This window comes from Aegilops tauschii, chromosome 5 (genome assembly GCF_002575655.3).
Source record: "Aegilops tauschii subsp. strangulata cultivar AL8/78 chromosome 5, Aet v6.0, whole genome shotgun sequence".
Lineage (NCBI taxonomy): Eukaryota > Viridiplantae > Streptophyta > Magnoliopsida > Poales > Poaceae > Aegilops > Aegilops tauschii.
The window spans coordinates 579,988,870-579,998,404 of NC_053039.3; the positions used below are offsets into that span (position 1 = coordinate 579,988,870).

Below are 9,535 nucleotides of genomic sequence, written 5' to 3' on the forward strand. Positions count from 1 at the left end.
AGGGCTTCAAGGTGTTGGATTGCCAAGGTCCGGCGGCTGTTTGCCCTCGCGGAGCTGGACACGGAGGCAAAGGCACGTGGGGAGGTGGGCATTTTTTTTGAGATGCTAGGACGTAGAAGACGAGTCAAGGATGGGGGAGAGAACCAGATCGGACGACTTATCAAGGTCAGATCGAATGGTTGGGGCAGACTTGGGCCGGCGCGCTGGCGCCTAGTACTGGCTTTTTTTTGTGTGGAATGGATCAAGAGTGTCTAGTAAGTTTTCAAAAAACAATATTGCATTATATAGACAGACCCCAAATATTGGAGTTGAGAAGATGGATGCTACGTGTCAATTGACTGATCCCCACCGGGTCGCTAGACCCGTCAGCCGAATGATCTGTCAGCTTGTTCACTTTTTTTTTCCGACGTGAGCTCGTTCACTTGTTTGCTCCTGCGGGGCACCGGCTTCACAAATCACGTGGTCGTCGGGCCTCATAAGTACTTCTTCCGTTCCTAAATACAAGTCTTTTTAGACATTTCAAATGGACTACAACATATAGATGTATGTAGACATATTTTAAAGTGTAGATTCACTCATTTTTCTCTGTATGTAGTCACTTGTTGGAATATCTAGAAAGACTTATATTTGAGAACGGAGGGAGTACTAATGTACCGTATGTTACATGCAACAACACTAGGCTACTCCTATTTTGTTGTAGCAACCCCACACAGCGCCCAAAGCTAACTCCATTGCAAAAGAACGGGTCGCAACATGATTCAGAAAGAAAAAAAAAGACATCGATGTGCGAAAAACACAAGATGATGCATGAAAGAAAAGCACGTATTATTGGCTGGAAGACAATGGGTACATGGCTTACATCTCTGGTGTAGCAAATATCCTTTTTTTAGGGAGCATGCCAGCCAAATTGCTGTACGGCGTTGAAGTAAAAAGAAAAACGAACTTTGTGCTAGTCAGCTGGGGACGTGGCTCGTCTGCCGTGAAGAAGGCACGGCAGAACTATCGTGGAGCATAATCTCAGCCGTTCTTATCTCATCAAGCTGATCCAACGAACAGCAAAACAGCCCCGTCCACGTACGCACGCAGGGCGCGCGCCAAATCTCTCCTTCCTTTCTTTCGCTGGCGCCAAAAAGCAGCCGCCGGCTTGTTATCTGGGGCCAAAAGTCAGGTCTCGGCTGGGCGCGGAGAGACGAAGACGATCATCCACTGGCGCGCCGCTGTGGCCGCCGGCAATCATCGCTGAAGACGGCGGGTCGTCGATACAGACGGCGATCAACTCGGAAGACGGCGGGCTGCCGTGGCCGACGGCATCCGAACGCCGCTGCCTCCCTCCTTTAACCCTCACGCTCTCCATATTCTTGAAGGTAAAACACAATCCACGATCTTGTTTGCCGTCGGCCACAGCTCACCTTCACCCTCATCTTCTTATCTTTTCTACATCACTCTGAAGTCTGTTTAATCGTTGTTGATTTTGTGCAATCCACCCAAGTGAGCTTCTGTAGCATGGAGAACCAACAAATCAACGAGGAAAACCAGACCTCTGCTTCAATTGGGTAAGTGAGAAGCATTACAACAACAGCAACATAATCCTCTTTATGTTTTAGACGAAACAATTGTGTCCAATCTCCTAACCATTGTCTGGTGTTGGCTATTTTACAGAAATGATGTACCAAGCTGGATACCACAAATTGGCATGAAGTTTAGCAGTTTGGATGAGGCTTGGATTTTTTGGGAGCATTATGGTGGCAGAGTTGGGTTTGGTGTTAGGAAAAGGCACTCAAATCCGAGCAAATTTGATGGAACAATTACTTCATGCAGATTTGTGTGTCGTAAAGAGGGTCGTCGAGGAAAAGACAAAAGAGATAAGCATATTAAGCAACCTCGAGCAGAAATTATGACTGGTTGCCAAGCTCGTATGGGTCTCACAATAGATCGGGTAAAAGGTAATTATGAAGTTTTTTATCTTGTTCTTGAATACAATCACATGTTGCAGTTGCAAGAAACATGCCACCTCATGCCCTCACAGCGAAAGATAACTGAAATTCAAGCGTTTGAGATAGAAATTGCTGATGATTCGGGTATTGGACCAAAAGCTGCACATGAATCAGCTTGCCGGCGAGTTGGCGGATCATCCATCCTTGGCTACATTCAACGGGATCACAAAAATTACTTGCGTACTAAGCGCCAAAGGGAACTAAAATATGGTGAAGCAGGAAGTATCTTGAAATATTTCCAGGATAAAATCTGAGAAAATCCATCATTTCAATATGACATACAACATGATTGTGAAGAACAGATCACAAATATATTCTAGGCTGATGCAAGAATGATAATTGACTATGCTCATTTCGGTGACGTTGTAACTTTTGACACCACATTTGGAACAAACAAGGAGCATCGGCCGTTTGGCGTATTTGTTGGGTTCAATCATTTCAGAGAAACTGTTATTTTTGGTGCTTGTCTTCTGTATGATGAAACATTTGAATCTTTTAGATGGCTTTTTGAAACTTTTCTGTCAATACACAATCAGAAGCAGCCCAAGACCATATATACCGATCAAGACACTGCAATGGGAAATGCAGTGGAGAGTGTGTTTTCAGCAGCACAACATGGGCTATGCACTTTTCACATAATGCAAAATGCCGTTAAACATTTATCTTGTCGCAAGGACAAGGACAAGGACAAGGACAAAGAAAATGAAGAGGACAAGGAAAAGGAAGAATCAAATATTCTTGCAGACTTTAGTGCTTGCATGTTCGAGTACGAAGAGCTGGAAAATTTTGAGGAAGCTTTTCACACCATGAGAACTAAAGTAGAGAAACAAACTTGGTTTGATAGCATTTATAAGGTAAAAGAGAAGTGGGCTGCATGTTATATGAAGGATGCATTCACCTTGGGGATGCGAAGTACACAACTAAGTGAAAGTTTGAACAATGACCTCAAGCACCATTTGAAATCAGATCTTGATGTGATCCGTTTTTTCAAGCATTTTGAAAGGGTTGTGCAAGGGAAACGAGACATTGAGTTGAGTTCGGAGTACGAGTCAAGGGAGCTAATACCTAGGGTCAAAATGAGAACGACCATGCTGGTCCAAGCAAGCCAAGTTTACACTCCGGTAATATTCGAATGTTTCCAAAAAGAATATGAGAGGTCCATTGCAGCCTGCACTAAACAGTTGAATGTGGAGTATGAATTTGCAGTAACTATTAGTACTCCTTTTGAAGCGCCAACCTTTGAATAGGAATGCAAAGTCATTGCTAATCCATTGGAGCAAACAGCTCTTTGTAGTTGTGGACAATTTGAGAGAATAGGGATATTATGTGCGCATGCTCTCCGAATTCTTGATTTGATGAACATTAAGTTACTACCAGCGCATTATATTTTCAAGCGATGGACTCGAGAAGCACGGTCTGGAACTGTTCAAGATAGAAGTGGACGAAATGTTGTTGAGAATCCAATGTTGGCTGCTGTTCTTCGCTACAAATATCTCTCGCACAAGTTGGTAAATTTGGCCACTCCAGCGTCTAGATCTGAAGAATGTTGTGTTTTACTAGATGATGCGCTCAATAGTGTTGGTAAGGTTATTGCTGCCAAGCTGCAACTTGAAAATGAAAGTAACCCTGATAAAGGATGTGATACACAAGTACTAGCAGAAAAATCTAATGAACATTTAGCCGTTGGACGGGTAGTGTTCCACGCACCTAATTAAGTCTGCATGTGAGCCGCGCCCCTCGCGATCCAATGGCCCCATGGGACATGAGCTGACGGCCGCGCGCGCCGGACACGGACATCGGATCAGTCGGTTGATTTGAAGGTTTTTCCAGTTGAGAAGGACCAAACATGTACTGTATTGACTTTTTTTCAACACAGTACAGACGCAAGTGTTCATATACACACGCATACAGTCATCCCTATGAACGTACACACGCACATCCTACCCATATGAGCACCTCCGAAAGACTGAGCCGGCTTATCATCTTGAAATTTACGAAGTCACCATAGGCACCTCGTCATCGACGGGAATATCTCCTCTCACTGAATGCGCATCGCCGGAAATTCTGAAATAAATTCAGGAGTAAATGCAAGCACCAGGATTTGAACCCTGGTGGGCTGGGGATACCACAGTCCCTCTAACCATCCAACCAATGAAAATATTTTCTTTCCTTCCCCTAAAAGAAATTAATATTTTCTTTCCTATGCACCGCTAAGAAAAATGTCCACCAATCACCCGATAGATAAGCACAAATATTTTAGTATATCGTAACTTCCACCTGCCAGAATAATTTATTTCCTATGCACGGCTAAGAAAAATGTCCACCCAAGGACCGGATAGATAAGCACAAATATTTTACTAGTATATTGTAACTTCCACCTGCCAGAATACAGGAGCTCTGATTTCTACTGGATTCAGGAAATCAAGGACATGCTCAACTCGTTTACAGAGTTCAAGGTTTTTTGGGTTAAGAGATCAGCCAATGTCGCTGCACACAAGCTTGCTAGAGTAGGGGTAGGAGAGGACAGATCAGAGTCTTGGTTTCATACTCCTCCTGATTTTATTTTATCTGTAATCTCGGATGATATTTCAAATTTTACTTAGTCAATAAAGCAGCGGCAAGTTTTACCCCTAAAAAAAAAAGAATACAGGAGCTCTGATCTCTACTGGATTCACGATTCACGATCTACGAAAACAAATCAAGACACAATGTGGCGATCGTTCCTCGCCAGACCACAGGGCGTCTCCGGCGCCCTGTAGGCTGCAGCTATGGCGACACCGTCGTCGCCGCTGCCGCTCTAGGCGGCGCAGATGGAAGAATCCTTCGTCGTGCATGCGCCTCGGACGCTGCTGGGGTCGACGGCGCACAATCATGCCCTAGACCGCGGCGGCATCTGTACGTGGTACTAGATGAGATGAACACGGGGCACAGTGTCTACAGGCTCAACGTCGACGACCTGGACGGCGGTGATGAGGACGCGGTCACCGGCATGCACAGGACCGCGCCAGCGCCGATCCAGACGAAGGCTCCGCCGCGTCGCCTCCCCGAGCCGGTTCTTCGCCTGGGCTACTTGTCGATCGGCGCGCGCGCGCAGTTTCAATCCCTCGGCAGCAAAATCGTTGCCACGGGGTACTCACATAATGGCAGAATTACTTTCGTCTACGACACAAAGACGGGGAGGCTGTACATTGGGAAGACCCCGCCGAAAAGACTAAACTGCTGGCACTACCATGCGGCAGCAACCGGGAACAAGCTCTACACTTTCGACTCCGATGGCAGCAAACCGCACTACCTCTGCCAGCAATCGGCGCTGGGTGAGTACGATGGATACGACAGCGGCCATGACATGATGGTGTTCTCGATGAGAGGGCAGACCATGAAGTGGGCCTGGAAGACTGCCCCGACGCGGCTCCCCAACCCCAACAGCCGCCACTACGACCGTAGTTTCGTTGGGTCATACGCCGTACATCCGGACGGCCGCACTATCTTCGTCTCGTGCTTCGGCTACCCCACGGATTCGAAGCCCAAGCGCCACTTCACCTTTTCTATCGACACCGAGGGGCACGCGTCAGCACACCGTGGCGACTGGAGCATGCCGTTCGATGGCCAGGCTCACTACGACCCCGACCTTGACTCATGGGTCGGGCTCCGGAAAGCCGACGGCACGGATGGTGGGAGATTGGGAAATCTCTATTTTTGCTCATGTGACGTCCCAGACCTCAGCGGCGCCGAGGGGCCGGTGGAGGCACCAGCATGGAAGATGTGCAAGGAGGAGCTCATGTTCCTCGAGACACTGGATAGCTACAAGTGCCACGCGCTTGTCCACACTGGACGCGGGCGGTTTTGCCTCGTTGAGGTCATGCCTACGCCAGACAAGAAGATAGGAAAATGCCTGCTCCTTGTGACCATGTTCCGTGCAAAGCATGGGAAGAATGGGGAGCTCATCGTGACGCCGTGCCGACCTGGACACACTTATCTCCTGCCCAATCGTTCCGTGGGATCACCAAGTGCATTTTGGTTGTGATTGTGTTTTGCTTATTTCGCAGGACCTCCAAATTTTAGCTTTGTTTTCTAGCATTATGCGAGGAGCAGGTTACAGTTGATTAGAATTATGTGGGTTTTTTTTTCATGTTAGACTTTGATTGGACAGTGCCAAAATAACTGAAATTCCAGTAACCGTTTTTTTTTGTTGTCTAGATTTCACTAAAACTCAACCGACATTTGTCCAAAATTTCAAGTGCCGGATCTGATTACATTCCTGTGTTACTAATCATTTCGAAACCTTTAAAAACTCAACCAGGGTTTTACAGAAGTCAACCGAAAGTCGACCTCATTGGAGGTTCAAATATAACAACTACTCCCTCCGTTCCTAAATATTTGTCTGTTAGAGATTTCAATGTATATAGACATATTTTAGAGAGTAGATTCACTCACTTTGCTCCGTATGTAGTCACTTGTTAAAATCTCTAGAAAGACAAATATTTAGGAGCGGAGGGGGTATTTCATAAAGAGATCATACCATACCAGCAGCATGCCAGCACTAAACTCTGATACAAGAGAGTGTTCGAAGCAGCAAGAGAAAAAGAGAGATCATAGAGTACGGGAAAAAAAAGAGAGATGGCAGATGATGAAGAATACCCAAATACAGAGATGACCACTGAGAAGAATACCCAAAGCACAAAGCACACATTATATAGGTTGCATATAGTACAAGGCCCAACAAAATGAGATCTAATTCGGTGGAACCTTGTGAGTTGGTAGACTCAGGCACCCGCCGTAAGGACATTGAAAACGACTACCATCTCCAAAATCCTCATGGACACAGATCCTGAAAGTGATCAGTTCTCGCTAGCGCAACTCTTTCCATCCACTCTTGAAGACATTGTGTCCGTCAGGGGTAGTGTCATACAGAACCATGCTATAGCTCCCATTCCACATCCATGGACCCACAAGCCCGTCCTCCTGGATGTCAGGGCTAGAAACAACTTCTCTTCGTATTTGCTGGATGACCGTGTGTAAACCTACATTAAAAGAGATAATATTGAAAATAGCTGAACATAGGCACCCCCACCCCCAGTTCAAAAGGATAATACTGGAAAGATCTGAACATGAACTAAGAAACATGCGTCAGGCACCCCCTCCTCCTGCTTTAAAAAGATAATACTGAAGAGGAGTTGAACATAAGCTAAGGAAAAGCACATGATAGAAAGAGACCCATGAAAACTCAGCAAGTAAACTGAATATTGACTAATAGACAGGGACATCTGAGCATGCTACACGATGACTTGAAGTATCTGAATGAAATCGGTAGTGTATGCATGTCTTTGTCCCCAAAAATATAGTAAAACAAGCAAACTAGTCAAAAGAAGAGAAGAAACTGGCGTGGGAGGATATTTGATAGGAAATGAATTGTTCAGGGAAAACATAAACTGGGATGTTCAACATACACCAAAACTGATATACACATAATTGTTAACTGCAAATGTTATATCTGAACTATGTTATTGAACATGATCAACACTGAATTTCCCATTGAAACCCCTAAAAAGAGAAACTACAATAAAGCTGATTATCGTGTCTGGACTAAAAATGGAAAAGAGTGGCTATATGCATAGCTCTCAACGTCCTGCTGAAAAACATGTGGTCTGGCAGACTAACACCGACAAAAACACACCAAGCACTGAGATGCCCCCCCCCCCCCCCCCCCCCCCCCGCGGAACCTTGGTTCCCGCTTAGTATCAGCTGCCTGCATGAATTCTACTATGCCACCGTGTTCAAAATGAAAACACACAAACATGGAGCACGACGTTGGAAAATATCCCACGACTAAATCGCGATCCCCCATTGTGTTTTAGCCTAAATGATGGCAAACAACAGAGGGGGGGAATAGCAAATTTAACTTAATCAGACTGCTCAAAATTTAACTTAAAGCCAAATTAAAATCAATCGACTGAAAATTAGCAAAAATGTTAATTAATCTATGTTCTTTACCATATAGAAGATCGAGCTTGAATAGCAATATATATGCATGCTTTGTTTGCGTTGGTAGTTTTAAGATACTCCTCAAAAAAGCTGAAACCAAAAGTTTTGGGGAACTTTATAGATTGTGAAAAGTTCGTCAAACAATTTGTGAAAAGATTACTGTTAATTTTAGCTGTAGCCGGCCGAAACCTGACCAGAATTATTTTATGCAGAGCAAAAAATAAATTCACAACCCAACTCCATTATAACTCGCTTCATGTGCAATATTATGAAATAAAAATAAGATGTGGCGACACTAAAATTAAGGTTCCATTATACTCCAGAAGATGTATAGTATATGCTAAACGATGAACTAAACATCTTCACATCCAGAGCGCACAGAGCAAACACCCGGCGCAATTGGGAACGACGTAGGAGCGACCAGATTGGCACGGCGTGACAACGAGCTCGCCATTCTTGCCATGCTTAGCACAGAACATGGTCACATGGAACAGGCACTCTATGCCGTTAAAGTCCAGAAAGCTAACTTCCCCTTCCTCGGCCACCGGTGCCGGCATGATCTCGGCGAGGCAGAGCCGCCCATGCCAATGTGGACGAGTGTGCGGCCCGAGATGTTTGCCGGCGTCTTGACTCTTGACAAAAGTGAGCTCCTCCTTGCATATCTTCGATGCGGCTACCTGCATGAGGCCATCGACATCGTTAAGGTCCGGCACGTTGCAGGAACAGAGGTAGGCATTTCCCTGCCTCCCGCCATCAGTACCATCGGACTCTCGGATCCCAATCCACGCGTTTAGGTCGCCATCGTAGTAGGCCCGACAATGGGATGGCAGGTTCCAGTCACTGAGGCGCGCCGACTTGCCATGATCGGTGTTGAGCGAGAAGGTGGAGGCGGACGATCCGAAGATGGTGCGGCCGTCTGGGTGCACCGCGTGCAGACTTGATGCAACTATTGTCACCGGTGGCATCGATGGGCAGCGGCGACATGCCCTACTCCCAGGTCCACTCCTCGTGATACAAGACAACCTCAAGCACAGGATCCCGTAGGCACAGGTAGGCTGGCGTATTGCTGCTGCAGGTCGCTAACGCACACAGCTTGTCGCCGACAGCCGCAGCGTGGTACCCAGCTTGGGCCACCATAACTTTGGGGAACTCCCACCGTGCAGCTCCTTCGTCTTGGTATCGTAGACCAAGGTGGTGAAGGAAGAAACGTCGTCATGTTCAGAGATGGTGTCAAAGTCACCGGTGACGATGATCTTGCTGCGGAGGGCTTCGAAGCACGGACTTGGACCGATCAGCGAGACGGCCAGGCGGAGGGCTGGTTCAGGGAGGCGGCACGGCGCCTCAGCCCGCATCCTCGCTGTCGATGTCGAGTTTGTAGATACCAAACCCGGTGTTATTCTTGAGCAACCCTTTGTTAATCTCCTCGAGCACCACGTACAGATTGGGCGCCGCCGCCGTCCTACCATCAGCTGCTTTGCGCCGTGCCGTGACGTATTCAGTGGCGTACACACGTGACGGAATGATCCTTCGCTTGGCAGCGGCCGGAGCGGCCGCTGCTC

The 9,535-nt window shown here is 46.7% G+C and overlaps 1 pseudogene; it reads left to right on the forward strand.

Moving 5' to 3' along the window:
* Positions 1-1,485: 1,485 nt before the first annotated feature.
* On the forward strand, positions 1,486-4,610 carry LOC141022794 (protein FAR1-RELATED SEQUENCE 5-like; annotated as a pseudogene).
* The last annotated feature ends 4,925 nt before the right edge of the window (positions 4,611-9,535 follow it).